This window comes from Oncorhynchus gorbuscha, linkage group LG10, assembly GCF_021184085.1.
Source record: "Oncorhynchus gorbuscha isolate QuinsamMale2020 ecotype Even-year linkage group LG10, OgorEven_v1.0, whole genome shotgun sequence".
NCBI lineage: Eukaryota > Metazoa > Chordata > Actinopteri > Salmoniformes > Salmonidae > Oncorhynchus > Oncorhynchus gorbuscha.
In genome coordinates, this window is record NC_060182.1 from 90,349,222 (window position 1) to 90,367,344 (window position 18,123).

The 18,123-nt window shown below is 45.4% G+C and overlaps 1 protein-coding gene across 1 annotated transcript in view; it reads left to right on the plus strand.

Moving 5' to 3' along the window:
• Positions 1 to 16,903: 16,903 nt before the first annotated feature.
• Positions 16,904 to 18,123, plus strand: part of LOC124046721 (forkhead box protein N3-like) — a 127,899-nt gene continuing 126,679 nt past the window's right edge. Inside the window, exon 1 of the mRNA XM_046367432.1 lies at positions 16,904 to 17,156. The gene's annotated coding sequence lies outside the window, so the exon portion shown is untranslated. The remainder of the gene's footprint in view (positions 17,157 to 18,123) is intronic.

An 18,123-nucleotide genomic window follows, 5' to 3' on the forward strand; every position in this document is an offset into this window, starting at 1 on the left:
TTCAATTTTCTGGAAGCTTCTCTGTATACCAGGGAGCTAGTTTCTTATGACAAATGTTGTTAGTTTTAGGGGTGCAACTGCATGTAGGGTACTGTGCAAGGTTAAATTGAGTTCCTCAGCTAGGTGGTTAACTGATTTTTGTCCTCTGACGTCCTTGGGTAGGCAGACGGAGTCTGGAAGGGTGTCAAGGAATCTTTGTGTTGTCTGGGAATTTATAGCATGACTTCTGATGCTCCTTGGTTGGGGTCTGAGCAGATTATTTGTTGCGTTTGCAAACATAATAAAATGGTGGTCCGATAGTCCAGGATTATGAGGTAAAACATTAAGATCCACAACATTTATTCCATGGGAAAAAACTAGGTCCAGAGTATGACTGTGACAGTGAGTAGGTCCAAAGACATGTTGGACAAAACCCACTGAGTCGATGATGGCTCCGAAAGCCTTTTGGAGTGGGTCTGTGGACTTTTCCATGTGAATATTAAAGTCACCAAAAATTAGAATATTATCTGCTATGACTACAAGGTCCAATAGGAATTCAGGGAACTCAATGAGGAACGCTGTATATGGCCTAGGAGGCCTGTAAACAGTAGCTATAAAAAGTGATTGAGTAGGCTGCATAGATTTAATGACTAGAAGCCCAAAAGACGAAAACGTAATTTATTTTTTGTTTAAATTGAAATTTGCTATCGTAAATGCACCTCCGCCTTTGTGGGATGCACGGGTGTAGCCAGGAGGTGAGGCCTCATTTAACACAGTAAATTCATCAGGCTTAAGCCATGTTTCAGTCAGGTCAATCACATCAAGATTATGATCAGTGATTAGTTCATTGACTATAACTGCCTTTGAAGTAAGGGATCTAACATTAAGTAGCCCTATTTTGAGATGTGAGGTATCACGTGAATCAATGGCAAGACCTGAAAATGGTGATCAACAACCAATTTGACAGAGCTTTAAGAATTTTTTAAATAATAATGGGCAAACGTTGCACAATCCAGGTGTGGAAAGCTGTTTGAGACTCACCCAGAAAAACATCTTCCTTCTGTTTGTTTTTCACAGCTCAGTATGTGACATCATCACAGGGTGTTTTACGGATAGTTTCTGTGATGTATGAGTGTCAGGCCGCCATGCACCAATCAAACGAGGCGACGGTCAGACATGTGACACCTTTTTAAAGAACAGTTATTGTAACGCGTACACACATACACACGTACCGGGTTCTGCTTCAAGAGAGAGTCATGTGGAGCGTACACACATACACACATACACACGTACACACGTACACACATACACACGTACACACGTACACACGTACACACGTACACACGTACCGGGTTCTGCTTCAAGAGAGAGTCGTGTGGAGCATGTGAACAAGCCTTGTCACAATTTAAAGACTAATATAAACAGTCTTTGTAGGCTAATAATATAACTTTTCACAAAACACGAGTTCAACGTTTAGGGCCAGTGGCGGTCGGTGCCCTTTAAAATGAGGGAGGATGATGATAATTTATTTGTTCTTATGAGCATGGCCTTTACTTTTATTACAGTATATTGGATGACTGTCATTCATATTCCATTCACCCAGCTCAGTGTAACATTGATAGGTTTAGGCTACTACATGGTACTCTAATATTGCCTATACCCATCATGAGGTTGATAAAATCTAGCCTACAATTTAAAGTTTACAACGTAGGTCAAGAGACACATTTGAGTAATCAAGGTGACAGACAGTGACACATTCAATATCTCCTTGCACACTCTTGCCTGCATCTAGTGGATCTAGGGTGCGATCATTAGTCCAAACAGTTGCAAAACATAAAGTAAAAAAAAAGCTGAAACAAGGGTTTCTATTGGACAAATTCAGGTAGGTCCATCCCTGTTTTGTTTAGTTTAAGAAAATGTTTTGCAACAACACTGGCATAATGAATACACCGCTGATCACCTCTGCACAAACAGTTCCCTTTCATTGCAGCCATATAAACAGCATCATCTACCCACTTTCCTCCTCTCACTTGTGGACTTCAGTGCACAAAACAACTGCTGTCTGTGACCAGGCAATAAAAACAAACTCTCCAAACGAAACCTTCACACCATAACCACTACACGCAGCCTATATTTTTTTCACCATATTAGCTAACATCATAGTCAACATAGCTACAATAACTAACACCAATCCATGTGTACAATCGCGCGGTAGTTTGTAGCAAGCTGTTTAGGAGTTACACCAGCTGGCCCCGGTGGAAATAAATTAATGAAAGCAAATGCTTACCGTGAATTGGAAGAGTTGGAGTGTTGGCTAGTCTTAGCTAATGTAAGGACGTTCGTCTGTTGTAAGAAGAGAGTCAGACCGAAATGCAGCGTGTAGGTTACTCATGACTTTAATGAATGATAAGACGGTACATGAAATAACTGAAATACGAAAACAACAAACGAAACGAGAAACTAATTACAGCCTATCTGGTGACAACAACACAGAGACAGGAACAAACACCCACAAAATACAAAGTGAAAGTCAGGCTGTCTAAATACGGTTCTCAATCAGAGACAATGACAAGCACCTGACTCAGAGGGGCATCTCAGGACAGAGGGGCATCTCAGGACAGAGGGGCAGCTCGGGACAGAGGGGCAGCCCGGGACAGAGGGGCAGCCCGGGACAGAGAGGCAGCCCGGGACTGAGGGGAAGCCCGGTACTGAGGGGAAGCCCAGTACTGAGAGGAAGCCCAGTAGTGAGAGGAAGCCCAGTACTGAGAGGAAGTCCAGTACTGAGAGGAAGCTCAGGCAGGTAGTAGGCTCCGGTAAATCCTGGCTGGCTGGTGGAACTGGATGATTCAGGTTGTCTGGCCGATCTAGAAGATCATGACTGACTGGCACTTCTGGCGGATCCTGGCAGACTGGCGACGCTGGGCCGACTGGCGGCGCTGGGCAGACTGGGAGCACTGGGCAGACTGGGAGCACTGGGCAGACTGGGAGCACTGGCGGCGCTGGGCAGACTGGCGGCACTGGCGGCGCTGGGCAGACTGGGAGCACTGGCCGCGCTGGGCAGACTGGAGACTCCGGCAGCGCAGGAGAGGAGAAAGGCTCTGGCTGTGCTAAACAGGCGGGAGACTCCATCAGCATAGGAGAGGAGAAGAGCGCTGGCTGCGCTGAACAGGCGAGGCGCACTGGAGGTCTGGTGCGTGGTGCTGGAACTGGTGGTACTGGCGCGACGACACGCACAGGAAGCCTGGTGCGGGGAGCTGCTACCGGAGGACTGGTGTGTAGAGGTGGCTCTGGATAGACCGGACCGTGCAGGCGCACTGGAGCTCTTGAGCACCGAGCCTGCCCAAGCTTACCTGGCTCGATGCCCACTCTAGCGCGGCCAATAGGAAGAGCTGGTATGTGCTGCACCTGGCTCTGCACCCGCACTGGAAACACTGTGCGCTCCATAGCATAACACGGTGCCTGCCCGGTCTCTCTAGCCCAACTGTGAGCACAGGGAGTTTGCGCAGGTCTCCTACCTGGCATAACTATTCTCCCTTCTAGCCCCCTCCCAATAATTTTTTTGGGCTGCTTTTCCGGCTTCCAACCGCGTCGCCGTGCTGCCTCCTCATACCTGCGCCTCTCCGCTTTAACCGCGTCTATTTCTTCCTTGGGACGGCGATATTCTCCCGGCTGCGCCCAGGGTCCTTTACCGTCTAATATCATCTCCCAAGACCAGAAGTCATTATATTGCTGCTCCTCACAATTAACAGGGAGAGTAGGCTCAGGTCTGACTCCTGACTCAGCCACTCTCTCTCTGCGCTTTCCCCCGTTACTTTCGGTTTTCGCTCTGCGTCGCCATGTTTTCCTTTTTGACTCCATTAGCCTGTAGCCCTCTTTGCATTGCTGTAGGGAATCCCAGGCGGGCTCCTGCACTCGCTCTGGGTTGGCCGCCCACCTGTCGATTTCTTCCCACGTCGTATAATCCATGCCTCTACCGTTCATAACGTCCTCCTTTAGATCCTGCCAGTTTACACACTGCTCGGTCTGTGAGTGGTGGGTGTTTCTGTAACGACATTCGTCTGTTGTAAGAAGAGAGTCAGACCGAAATGCAGCGTGTAGGTTACTCATGACTTTAATGAATGATAAGACGGTACATGAAATAACTGAAATACGAAAACAACAAACGAAACGAGAAACTAATTACAGCCTATCTGGTGACTACAACACAGAGACAGGAACAAACACCCACAAAATACAAAGCGAAAGTCAGGCTGTCTAAATACGGTTCTCAATCAGAGACAACGACAAGCACCTGACTCTGATTGAAAATCGCCTCAGGCAGCCAAGCCTAACTAGACACACCCCTAATCAGCCGCAATCCCAAATAATACAAACCCCAATACGAAACACAACATATAAACTCATGTCACACCCTGGCCTACCCAAACATATAACAAAAACACAAAATACAATGACCAAGGCGTGACAGCTAAAGCATAAATATAGCATAAATATAATTCCTCTCTGTTTGAGTCAGATTGTCGAGTAGGCTCAATTAGCTGCATTAGCTAGAGTAAGTGAAACAGGGGAAAAAAATAATATTTGAAATATTTTTGATCTCTAAATTCCACTTCTCCTTTGTTCAAAACTGTTCAACTATTGCCTTTCTATCTATTTGAGTCAACTATTCACCACATGTTATACACTGCAGTGCTAGCTATCTGTAGCTTATGCTTTCAGTACTAGATTCATTCGCTCATCCTTTGATTGGGTGGACAACATGTCAGTTCATAGTGCAAGAGCTCTGATAGGCTGGAGGATGTCCTCCAGAAGTTATCATAATTACTGTGTAAGTCGGTGGAAGGGGGTGAGAACCATGAGCCTCCTAGGTTTTGTTTTGAAGTCAATGTACCCAGAGGATGATGGAAACTAGCTGTAGTCCTCAGTGTGTGCATGTATGTGTGTGTGTGTGTGTGTATGTGTGTGTGTACAGTGCATTCAGACCCCTTCCCACTTTCCACATTTTGTTACGTTATAGCCTTGTTTTAAAATTGATTAAATTAAGCATTTTTCTCATCAATCTACACACAATACCACATAATGACAAAGCAAAAACAGGTTTTTAGAATTTTTTGCAAATGTAATAAAACTATAGTATTCAGACCCATTGAGACTCGAAATTGAGCTTGGGTTTTATTTTATTTTAACAAGGCAAGTCAGTTAAGAACAAATTCTTATTTACAATGACTGTCTACCCCGGCCAAACCCTCCCCTAACAATTGTGCACCGCCCTATGAAACTTCCGATCACGGCCGATTGTGATACAGCCCGGGATCAAACCATGGTCTGTTGTTGTAGACACAACTTGGGACCTCAGGTGCATCCTGTTTCCATTGATCATCCTTGAAATATTATTTAACTTGATCAATCTACACACATTAACCCATAATGACAAAGCAGAAACAGGTTTTTAGAAATGTTTGCAGGAATTACAGAAAAAAAAGACTCAGGATTGAGCTCAGGTGTATCCTGTTTCCATTGACCATCCTTGACATTTTTCTACAACCCTGTGGTAAATTCTATTGATTGGACATGGCACACACCTGTCTATATAAGGTCCCACAGTTGACAATGCATCTCAAAGCAAAAACCAAGCCATGTGGTCGAAGGAACCGTCTGTAGAGCTCCGAGACACAATTGTGTCAAGGCACATATCTGAGGAAGGATACCAAAACATGTCTGCAGCATTGAAGGTCCCCCAAAACACAGTGGCCTCCATCATTCTTAAATTGATGAAGTTTGGAACATCCAAGACTCTTCCCATAGCTGGCCGCTCGGCCAAACTGAGCAGTTGGGGGAGAAGGGCCTTGGTCAGGGAGGTGACCAAGAACCCACTGGTCACTCTGCCTGAGCTCCAGAGTTCCTCTGTGGAGATGGGAGAACCTTCCAGAAGGACAACCAACTCTGCAGCACACCACCAATCAGGTCTTAATGGTAGAGTGACCAGACGGAAGAGGCACATGACAGCCTGCTTGTAGTTTGCCAAAAGGCAACTAAAGGTACTCTCAGACAATGAGAAACAAGATTCTCTGGTCTAATGGATCCAAGATTGAACTCTTTGGCCTGAATGCCAAGCGTCACGTCTGGAGGAAACCTGGCACCATTCCTACGGTGAAGCATGGTGGTGGCAGCATCGTACTGTGGGAATGTTTTTCAGCGGCAGGGACTGTGAGACCTGGGAAATATGCTTGATGAAAACCTTCTCCAGAGCACCTTCCAACAGGACAACAACCCTAAGCACACAGTCAAGACAATGCAGGAGTGGCTTCGGGACAAGTCTCCTAAGGTCCTTGAGAGGCCCAGCCTGAGCCTGGACTTGAACCCGATCTAACATCTCTGGAGAAACCTGAAAATAGCTGTGCAGTGACACTCCCCCTTACAATCTGACAGAGCTTGAGAGGATTTGCAGAGAAGAATGGGAGAAACTCCTCAAATACAGGTGTGCCAAGTTTGTAGCGTCATACCCAAGAAGACTCACGGCTGTAATTGCTGCCAACGGTGCTTCAACAAAGTACTGAGTAAAGGGTCTGAAAACGTATGTAAATGTTATATTTAAATTATTTATTTTTAATACATTTTCAACCATTTCAAAAAACCTGTTTTGATTTGTTATTATGGGGTTTTGTGTGTAGATTGATGAGGGGAAAGATAACAAAATATTTTATTTCCGAACGCACCGTATGTGTGTATGTGTTACAAATAAATGTGTCTCTGTAGTTCTGAAGTCCTAACAGTAGCCGAGTTGAGCATTTACTTACTACTGGTCTGTGTAGTTCTGAAGTGCTATCAGTAGCAGAGTTGAGCATTTACTTACTACTGGTCTGTGTAGTTCTGAAGTCCTATCAGTAGCCCGAGTTAAGCATTTATTTGCTACTGGTCTGTGTAGTTCTGAAGTCCTATCAGTAGCCCGAGTTAAGCATTTATTTGCTACTGGTCTGTGTAGTTCTGAAGTCCTATCAGTGGCCAAGTTGAGCATTTACTTACTACTGGTCTGTGTAGTTCTGAAGTCCTATCAGTAGCCAAGTTGAGCATTTACTTACTACTGGTCTGTGTAGTTCTGAAGTCCTATCAGTAGCCCGAGTTTAGCATTCACTTACTACTGTTCTGTGTAGTTTTGAAGTCCTATCAGTAGCCCGAGTTGAGCATTTATTTGCTACTGGTCTGTGTAGTTCTGAAGTCCTATCAGTGGCCAAATTGAGCATTTACTTACTACTGGTCTGTGTAGTTCTGAAGTCCTATCAGTGGCCAAATTGAGCATTTACTTACTACTGGTCTGTGTAGTTCTGAAGTCCTATCAGTAGCCCGAGTTGAGCATTTATTTGCTACTGGTCTGTGTAGTTCTGAAGTCTTATCAGTAGCCCGAGTTGAGCATTTATTTGCTACTGGTCTGTGTAGTTCTGAAGTCCTATCAGTAGCCCGAGTTGAGCATTTACTTACTACTGGTCTGTGTAGTTCTGAAGTCCTATCAGTAGCCCGAGTTGAGCATTTACTTACTACTGTTCTGTGTAGTTCTGAAGTCCTATCAGTAGCCCGAGTTGAGCATTTACTTACTACTGTTCTGTGTAGTTCTGAAGTCCTATCAGTAGCCCGAGTTGAGCATTTATTTGCTACTGGTCTGAATAGCCCCCCCGTCACACTTATTATGAGTCATGTGGTCGGTGTGGTGTGTGTGTGTGTTGAGGTGACAGTTTGGCAGGGGGCTAAGCTTTGTCTATTCAGAGGGGATTGGTCCTTTGTACTTCCTAGTGACCCAAGCCTGCTAGAGAGAGATCCGCCATATTCAGAAAGACACAATACTTTATTTATTTATTTATTTATTTTATTTCACCTTTATTCAACCAGGTAGGCAAGTTTAGAACGAGTTCTCATTTACAATTGCGACCTGGCCAAGATAAAGCAAAGCAGTTCGACACATACAACGACACAGTTACACATGAAGTAAAACAAACATACAGTCAATAATACAGTAGAAAAATAAGTCTATATACAATATGAGCAAATAAGGTGAGATAAGGGAGGTAAAGGCAAAAAAAGGCCATGGTGGTGAAGTAAATACAATATAGCAAGAAAAACACTGGAATGGTTGATTTGCAGTGGAAGAATGTGCAGAGTAGAGATATAAATAATGAGGTACAAGTGAGCAAAACAAATAAATCAATAAATACAGTAGGGGAAGAGGTTGTTGTTTGGGCTAAATTATAGGTGGGCTATGTACAGGTGCAGTAATCTGTGAGCTGCTCTGACAGCTGGTGCTTGAAGCTAGTGAGGGAGATAAGTGTTTCCAGATTCAGAGATTTTTGTAGTTCATTCCAGTCATTGGCAGCAGAGAATTAGAAGTGGAGGCGGTCAAAGGAAGAATTGGTTTTGGGGGTGACCAGAGAGATATACCTGCTGGAGCGCGTGCTACGGGTGGGTGCTGCTATGGTGACCAACGAGCTGAGATAAGGGGGACTTTACCTAGCAGGGTCTTGTAGACGACATAGAGCCAGTGGGTTTGGAGACGAGTATGGAGCGAGGGCCAGCCAACGAGAGCATACAGGTCGCAGTGGTGGGTAGTATATGGGGCTTTGCTGACAAAACGGATGGCACTGTGATAGACTGCATCCAATGTATTGAGTAGGGTATTGGAGGCTATTTTGTAAATTACATCGCTGAAGTCGAGGATTGGTAGGATGGTCAGTTTTACATTTACATTACATTTACATTTAAGTCATTTAGCAGACGCTCTTATCCAGAGCGACTTACAAATTGGTGCATTCACCTTATGACATCCAGTAGAACAACCACTTTACAATAGTGCATCTAAATATTTTAAGGGGGGGGTGAGAAGGATTACTTTATCCTATCCTAGGTATTCCTTAAAGAGGTGGGGTTTAAGGTGTCTCCGGAAGGTGGTGATTGACTCCGCTGTCCTGGCGTCGTGAGGGAGTTTGTTCCACCATTGGGGAGCCAGAGCAGCGAACAGTTTTGACTGGGCTGAGCGGGAACTGTACTTCCTCAGTGGTAGGGAGGCGAGCAGGCCAGAGGTGGATGACCGCAGTGCCCTTATTTGGGTGTAGGGCCTGATCAGAGCCTGGAGGTACTGAGGTGCCGTTCCCCTCACAGCTCCGTAGGCAAGCACCATGGTCTTGTAGCGGATGCGAGCTTCAACTGGAAGCCAGTGGAGAGAGCGGAGGAGCGGGGTGACGTGAGAGAACTTGGGAAGGTTGAACACTAGACGGGCTGCGGCGTTCTGGATGAGTTGTAGGGGTTTAATGGCACAGGCAGGGAGCCCAGCCAACAGCGAGTTGCAGTAATCCAGACGGGAGATGACAAGTGCCTGGATTAGGACCTGCGCCGCTTCCTGTGTGAGGCAGGGTCGTACTCTGCGGATGTTGTAGAGCATGAACCTACAGGAACGGGCCACCGCCTTGATGTTAGTTGAGAACGACAGGGTGTTGTCCAGGATCACGCCAAGGTTCTTAGCGCTCTGGGAGGAGGACACAATGGAGTTGTCAACCGTGATGGCGAGATCATGGAACGGGCAGTCCTTCCCCGGGAGGAAGAGCAGCTCCGTCTTGCCGAAGTTCAGCTTGAGGTGGTGATCCGTCATCCACACTTATATGTCTGCCAGACATGCAGAGATGCGATTCGCCACCTGGTCATCAGAAGGGGGAAAGGAGAAGATTAATTGTGTGTCGTCTGCATAGCAATGATAGGAGAGACCATGTGAGGTTATGACAGAGCCAAGTAACTTGGTGTATAGCGAGAATAGGAGAGGGCCTAGAACAGAGCCCTGGGGGACACCAGTGGTGAGAGCGCGTGGTGAGGAGACAGATTCTCGCCACGCCACCTGGTAGGAGCGACCTGTCAGGTAGGACGCAATCCAAGCGTGGGCCGCGCCGGAGATGCCCAACTCGGAGAGGGTGGAGAGGAGGATCTGATGGTTCACAGTATCGAAGGCAGCCGATAGGTCTAGAAGGATGAGAGCAGAGGAGAGAGAGTTAGCTTTAGCGGTGCGGAGCGCCTCCGTGATACAGAGAAGAGCAGTCTCAGTTGAATGACTAGTCTTGAAACCTGACTGATTTGGATCAAGAAGGTCATTCTGAGAGAGATAGCGGGAGAGCTGACCAAGGACGGCACGTTCAAGAGTTTTGGAGAGAAAAGAAAGAAGGGATACTGGTCTGTAGTTGTTGACATCGGAGGGATCGAGTGTAGGTTTTTTCAGAAGGGGTGCAACTCTCGCTCTCTTGAAGACGGAAGGGACGTAGCCAGCGGTCAGGGATAAGTTGATGAGCGAGGTGAGGTAAGGGAGAAGGTCTCCGGAAATGGTCTGGAGAAGAGAGGAGGGGATAGGGTCGAGCGGGCAGGTTGTTGGGCGGCCGGCCGTCACAAGACGCGAGATTTCATCTGGAGAGAGAGGGGAGAAAGAGGTCAGAGCACAGGGTAGGGCAGTGTGAGCAGAACCAGCGGTGTCGTTTGACTTAGCAAACGAGGATCGGATGTCGTCAACCTTCTTTTCAAAATGGTTGACGAAGTCATCTGCAGAGAGGGAGGAGGGGGGGGAGGGGGAGGAGGATTCAGGAGGGAGGAGAAGGTGGCAAAGAGCTTCCTAGGGTTAGAGGCAGATGCTTGGAATTTAGAGTGGTAGAAAGTGGCTTTAGCAGCAGAGACAGAGGAGGAAAATGTAGAGAGGAGGGAGTGAAAGGATGCCAGGTCCGCAGGGAGGCGAGTTTTCCTCCATTTCCGCTCGGCTGCCCGGAGCCCTGTTCTGTGAGCTCGCAATGAGTCGTCAAGCCACGGAGCGGGAGGGGAGGACCGAGCCGGCCTGGAAGATAGGGGACATAGAGAGTCAAAGGATGCAGAAAGGGAGGAGAGGAGGGTTGAGGAGGCAGAATCAGGAGATAGGTTGGAGAAGGTTTGAGCAGAGGGAAGAGATGATAGGATGGAAGAGGATGTTTTACAAGGGTATGTTTGGCAGCATGAGTGAAGGATGATTTGTTGCGAAATATGAAGCCAATTCTAGATTTAACTTTGGATTGGAGATGTTTGATGTGAGTCTGGAAGGAGAGTTTACAGTCTAACCAGACACCTAGGTATTTGTAGTTGTCCACATATTCTAAGTCAGAGCCGTCCAGAGCAGTGATGTTGGACGTGCGGGCAGGTGCGGGCAGCGATCGGTTGAAGAGCATGCATTTAGTTTTACTTGTATTTAAGAGCAATTGGAGGCCACGGAAGGAGAGTTGTATGGCATTGAAGATCACCTGGAGGGTTGTTAACAGTGTCCAAAGAAGGGCCAGAAGTATACGGGATGGTGTGGTCTGTGTAGAGGTGGATCAGAGACTCATCAGCAGCAAGAAAGACATCATTGATGTATACAGAGAAGAGAGTCGGTCCAAGAATTGAACCCTGTGGCACCCCCATAGAGATTGCCAGAGGCCCGGACAACAGACCCTCCGATTTGACACAGTGAACTCCATCAGAGAAGTAGTTAGTGAACGAGGCGAGGCAATCATTTGAGAAACCAAGGCTGTCGGGTCTGCCGATGAGGGTGTGGTGATTGACAGAGTCGGACGCCTTGGCCAGGTCAATGAATACGGCTGCACAGTATTGTTTATTATCGATGGCGGTTAAGATATAGTTTAGGACCTTGAGCGTGGCTGAGGTGCACCCATGACCAGCTCTGAAACCAGATTGCATAGCGTAGAAGGTATGGTGGGATTCGAAATGGTCGGTAATCTATTTGTTGACTTGGCTTTCAAAGACCTTAGAAAGGCAGGGTAGGATAGATATAGGTCTGTAGCAGTTTGGGTCAAGAGAGTCCCTCCCTTTGAAGAGGGCGATGACTGCAGCTGCTTTCCAATCTTTGGGAATCTCAGACGACATGAAAGAGAGGTTCAACAGGCTAGTAATAGGGGTGGCAACAATTTCGACAGATAATTTTTTAGAAAGAAAGGGTCCAGATTGTCTAGCCCAGCTGATCTGTAGGGGTCCAGATTTTGCAGAACATCAGCTGACTGAATTTGGGAGAAGGAGAAATGGGGAAGGCTTGGGCGAGTTGATGTGGGGGGTGCAGTGCTGTTGACTGGGCGAGGGGTAGCCAGGTGGAAAGCATGGCCAGCCGTAGAAAAATGCTTATTGAAATTCTCAATTATAGTGGATTTATCGGTGGTGACAGTGTTTCCTATCTTCAGTGCAGTGGGCAGCTGGGAGGAGGTGTTCTTATTCTCCATAGACTTTACAGTGTCCCAGAGTTTGCGTTGCAGGAAGCAAATTTCTGCTTGAAAAACTAGCCTTGGTTTTTCTAACTGCCTGTGTATATTGGTTTCTAGTGTTGGGAAATTATGATTAATTGACTGAACAAATCATTTTAAATGGAATTGTAACTAAGTAAACTTATACTCTGTTTTATTATATCTGATTAACAATATGAATTCATAAGAAGGGATTGTGTGACACGGACAAGGAGTAATTAAAGTTAATGTTAAAGTTAAAGTTAATGAACACCATTCCAACTCGGAAGAAACTAATGGGTTGGGGACTGTGTAAACAAATAATGTCGTTAGCCTATGGATTACCCTACAGAAACTTAGCTCTGGGGTTTTTAGATAAGACAGTGAGGGCATTCCTAAGTTTTCTATTAATTAGAACTGTCAGCTCAGTGGTGATTGATAATGTTAAGGGGTCAAAAGTTATCTGGGAGTGTGTTAGTAAATTAGAATGAACTTTTCACCTCACTTGGTCCTGGTCGAGAGGAGGTGATTCTGTTAAAGCAATGAAAGGACGTCATGATCTGTATATAAACTGCTGCTCGTGATTAAGTGGGAGCGCGCTCCGAGAATAAATTCTATTACCTATTATTGAAAGACTGGTCTGCGTCTATTTTATGCAAACAAGAAATCTTAGAAATTCTCAAAAAATAGATTAAGGGTTTTCAATTGATGAAAGCACATTGGCATAATTAAATTACACTAACACTAGCTTCCCTGAAAAGTTGCTTATCACGGGGGCTGTCCGATGCTAATGCAGAATTCCATAGGAAGTTTTTGTGTTGGTTAAGGGCAGTCAGGTCTGGAGAGAACCAATGGCTATATCTGTTCCTGGTTCTAAATGTCTTGAATGGGGCATGCTTATTTAAGATGGTGAGTAAGGCATTTAAAAAAATAACCAGGTATCCTCTACTGACGGGATGAGATCAATATCCTTCCAGGATACCCCGGCCAGGTCGATTAGAAAGGCCTGCTCACTGAAGTGTTTCAGGGAGCGTTTGACAGTGATGAGTGGAGGTCGTTTGACCGCTGACCCGTTACGGATGCAGGCAATGAGGCAGTGATGCTGAGTGCTGAGTGCTGAGATCTTGGTTGAAAACAGCAGAGGTGTATTTGGAGGGCAAGTTGGTTAGGATGATATCTATGAGGGTGCCCGTCTTTACGGTTTTGGGGTGGTACCTGGTAGGTTCATTGATAATTTGTGTAAGATTGAGGGCATAAAGTTTAGATTGTAGGATGGCTGGGGTGTTAAGCATGTTCCAGTTTAAGTCTCCGAGCAGCACGAGTTCTGAGGATAGATGGGGGGCAATCAGTTCACATATGGTGTCCAGAGCACAGCTGGGGGCAGAGGGTGGTCTATAGCAGGTGGCAACGGTGACAGACTTGTTTTTGGAGAGGTGGATTTTTAAAAGTAGAAGTTCAAATTGTTTGGGTACAGACCTGGATAGTAGGACAGAACTCTGCAGGCTATCTTTGCAGTAGATTGCAACACCGCCCCCTTTGGCCGTTCTATCTTATCTGAAAATGTTGTAGTTAGGGATGAAAATGTCCGAATTTTTGGTGGTCTTCCTAAGCCAGGATTCAGACACAGCTAGAACACCTGGGTTGGCAGAGTGTGCTAAAGCAGTGAATAAAACAAACTTAGGGAGGAGGCTTCTGATTTTAATACGCATGAAACCAAGGCTATTTCGGTTACAGAAGTCATCAAAAGAGAGCGCCTGGGGAATAGGAGTGGAGCTTGCTACTGCAGGGCCTGGATTCATCTCTACATCACCAGAGGAACAGAGGAGGAGTAGGATAAGGGTACGGCTAAAAGCTATGAGAATTGGTCGTCTAGAACGTCTGGAACAGAGTGTAAAAGGAGGTTTCTGGGGGCGATAAAATAGCTTCAAGGTATAATGTGCAGACAAAGGTATGGCAGGATGTGAATACAGTGGAGGTAAACCTAGGTATTGAATGATGATGAGAGATATTGTCTCTAGAAACATAATTGAAACCAGGTGATGTCATTGCATGTGTGGGTGGTGGAACTGAAAGGTTGGATAAGGTATAGTGAGCAGGGCTAGAGACTCTACAGTGAAATAAGCCAATAAACACTAACCAGAACAGCAATGGACAAGGCATATTGACATTAAGGAGAGGCATGCTTAGTCGAGTGATCATAAGGTTCCAGTGAGTAGTGAGGTTGGTTGGGGTCACAGCGATTCAGACAGCTAGCCGGGCCATCGGTAGCCAGCTAGCAGAGGATGGAGGTCTGTTTTTAGCCACCTCGTGCGTTTCCGTCGGTAGATTAGTGGGGTTCCGTGTGGTAGAGAGGATCAATCCAATTGTCAAAATAGATATAGTGACCCAAGAAAATAGTCTGATAGACCTATTCAGATAGCAGCCGATAAGACAGCTAACGATTAGCAGGCCGCTGATGGGAGTTCAGGTAACGTCGCGACGGAGGGGCCAGTTGGATAACTCCCTCGGGCAGATAACATCAGTAGTCCAGCCGTGAAGGCTCGGTGGGGCTCCGCATTGGCAGGGTCCGGATAGGTGATTGTAGCCCAGGAGTGGCTGATGGAACTCTTCAGCTGGCTAGCTCCGGAATAATCGATGTTTGCTCTGGGATCGACGTATTCCAATAGTCACACGAATAGCACATTGTACAAAACTGCTGATAGATTTTTGAGCTTAAGGATAGCTGATGACCACAAACTGTGGTTAGCTGAATACTAACATTAGCCAGTAAACTGGCTAGCTTCTGGCTAGCTTCTGGTTAGCTTCTGGTTAGCTTCTGGCAAGCTTCTGGCTAGCTTCTGGTTAGCTTCTATTGTGGATTTCAGATTTGAGGTAAATAATACCTTTAAAAAAAATGGTGAGGCGGATTGCAGGAGAGTGTTTTGAAGTTGAGTTTTTGGAAAATAAAATATATAAAAGATATGCGAAGAAAGATGTAAATATATACATATACGGGACACGATAAGACGAGGACAAAGGACGTTTGACTGCTATGCCATCTTGGGATATAATGGGGTATAAATAATATACAGTGCCTTTGGAAAGTATTCAGACATTTGGCTTTTTCAACATTTTGTTACGTTACAGCCTTATTCTAAAATTGATTAAATAAATAAAATATCCTCAGAAATCTACACACAATACCCCATAGTGACAAAATGAAAACCGATTTTTATAAATTGTTACTATTTTATTAAAAATTAAAAATAAAAACATACATACCTTATTTACATAAGTATTCAGACCCGTTGCTATGAGACTCGAAATTGAGCTCAGGTGCATCCTGTTTCCATTGATCATCCTTGAGATGTTTGTAGAACTTCATTGGAGTTCACCTGTGGTAAATTCAGTTGATTGGACATGAACTGGAAAGGCACATACCTGTCTACATAAGGTCCCACTGTTGACCGAGCATGTCATAGCAAAAACGAAGCCATGAGGTCGAAGGAATTGTCCGTAGAGCTCCGAGACAGGATTGTGTCGATGCACAGATCTGCAGCTTTGAAGGTCCGCAAGAACATAGTGGCTTCCATCATTATTAAATGGAAGAAGTTTGGAACCACTTTTCCTAGAGCCGCCCGGCCAAACTGAGCAGTTTGGGGAGAAGAACCTTGCTCAGGGAGGTGAACAATAACCAAATGGTCACTCTGACAGAGCTCCAGATTTCCTCTGTTGAGATGGGACAACCTTCCATAATGATCTCTGCAGCACTCCACCAATCAGGCCTTTATGGTAGAGTGGCTAGACGGAAGAACTCCTCAGTAAAAGGCACATGACAGCCCGCTTGGCGTTTGCCAAAAGGCACCCTCAGACCACCCTCAGACCAAGATTCTCTGGTCTGATGAAAGTAAGATTGAACAATTTGCCCGAACTCCAAGCAAGGCAGCAACACACTACAACATAGCATGGTAGAAACACAACATGACAGTAACATGGTAGCAACACCACATGACAATCTTCAGTTCAGGAGGTTAAAAGCCAAATTGACCTTAAGTCAGTTGGGCCTGAGCTGAACAGAAACAGTAAACCTATATAAGTGCATGGTGGGATGAATGGGAGAAATGTCAGTATTTATTCGCCTACTGTTATAAACTCTGCCTTAATTTAAGTCCGTTTTAGACTGATTGAAAGTGCTAACTATAATGACTGATGTATAGTTACATGAGGTGTTTTCTGTGGCAAAAAAACAACAACAACTGAAAGGTTCAATCTCCATTTGCAAAAAAATAGTTAATTAAAATGATCCATGGCTTGACAGCGATATACTAACTCCAGTTACACGGTCTCCGCATCCACTTCTCTACAAAACAAATGTTGATGTCTTTGGACAGCTGCTATTTGGGCCCTGAAACACACCCTCGTTTATTATGTTTAACTCTTTACTTTGGGCTCAACACCACCACCACGCTATGTGTGTGTGTGTGTGTGTGTGTGTGTGTGTGTGTGTGTGTGTGTGTGTGTGTGTGTGTGTGTGTGTGTGTGTGTGTGTGTGTGTGTGTGTGTGTGTGTGTGTGTGTGTGTGTGTGTGTGTGTGTGTGTGTGTGTGTGTCAGCCGCCAGCTTTGGGCCGAGGTCATGTGCACTTCTCATTTGCTGACGAGAGAGTCCGTTTTACCCTCCTCTCTCACATTCGCTCTCTCTCTCTCACACACATTCTGCATTGGGGACGAGTAAGAGCTCACATAACCGGAGTCCTGGAAATGCACCGATGAGGACTATGATTTATGACCGCACTTGGTTCGCTTTCCCCGGGCTATCTCTCTATAAACCTCGGTGTTTAATTAGGGCTGAGGAATACAATGGCATATCTGAAAGGAATTAACGCCGGAGTGGTTGTTCCAAATACGTCTTCTGTTTGTACCTCCTGATTCAAAGGCTAGATCGTCAGGTAAGGAGAGAACTGAGTTCGGAATCCTCGTCGGGAATATCTGACTATCGAGTAGATGAGTTCATATTTTACTGATCAATAGGCTATAACATTATATTCATATCGCTTTACTTGTGCTTGAAGCCTTGACATGTGACATACCAATCACAGTCGTAAGCTACATTTGACAAAATACCAAAAATCGAATATACTTTTATTTAAAAACGAATATGATTTTAGATTTACTATTTACAGTCTATTAATATGTGGTAGGCTATGAAGTGTTAATATGTATATGTTAGGTAGCAGACATTAGCCTAGGCTAAAGCGTCGGCTACATAGTTTATCGTTTTCCCAAAGTTTTTGTTAATCTTCTGTTATTTTGTAACGTCCTGTTCGGAACGGTGCTCCGAGCATCTGTTATTCATGCACCGGGGCGCAGTAGCCTACAGTCGCGGCTACCACGGTTGGCAATTTACTTTTAACTTAGGATATCTGCAGTCAAAGTTTACATTCATAGTTGAATGCATGCAGTAGCATAGTCCTGGTAATATAGCCTTGCTTACACGAGATATGAATTGAATGGACTGGCAAAATATTTTATTCTGTACGCTTGTCATGTTTGGCTACCGGTTGTCTTTCCCACAGTTTCCTACATACTGTATCTACAACCAGCAGCCTATTATACTCTACTACTGAACTAGCACGACTGAACGATGAAGCTGAGTCCTGCATTTAGATGGATAAAATACATACCTGTAAATGTTGTGAACTAAGCTATTACACCAATGATCAGGGGCCCCCCGAGTGGCGCGGTGGTGTAAGGCTAGAGCTGTCACTTCTTTTAATTTATCTGGGCAAGTCAGTTAATAAGAACAAATTGTTATTTACAATGACAGCTTAACCCGGGCCAATCGTGCGCTGCCCTATGGGACTCCGAATCACGGCCGGATGTGACGCAGCTTGGATTCAAACCAGACACTGCAGT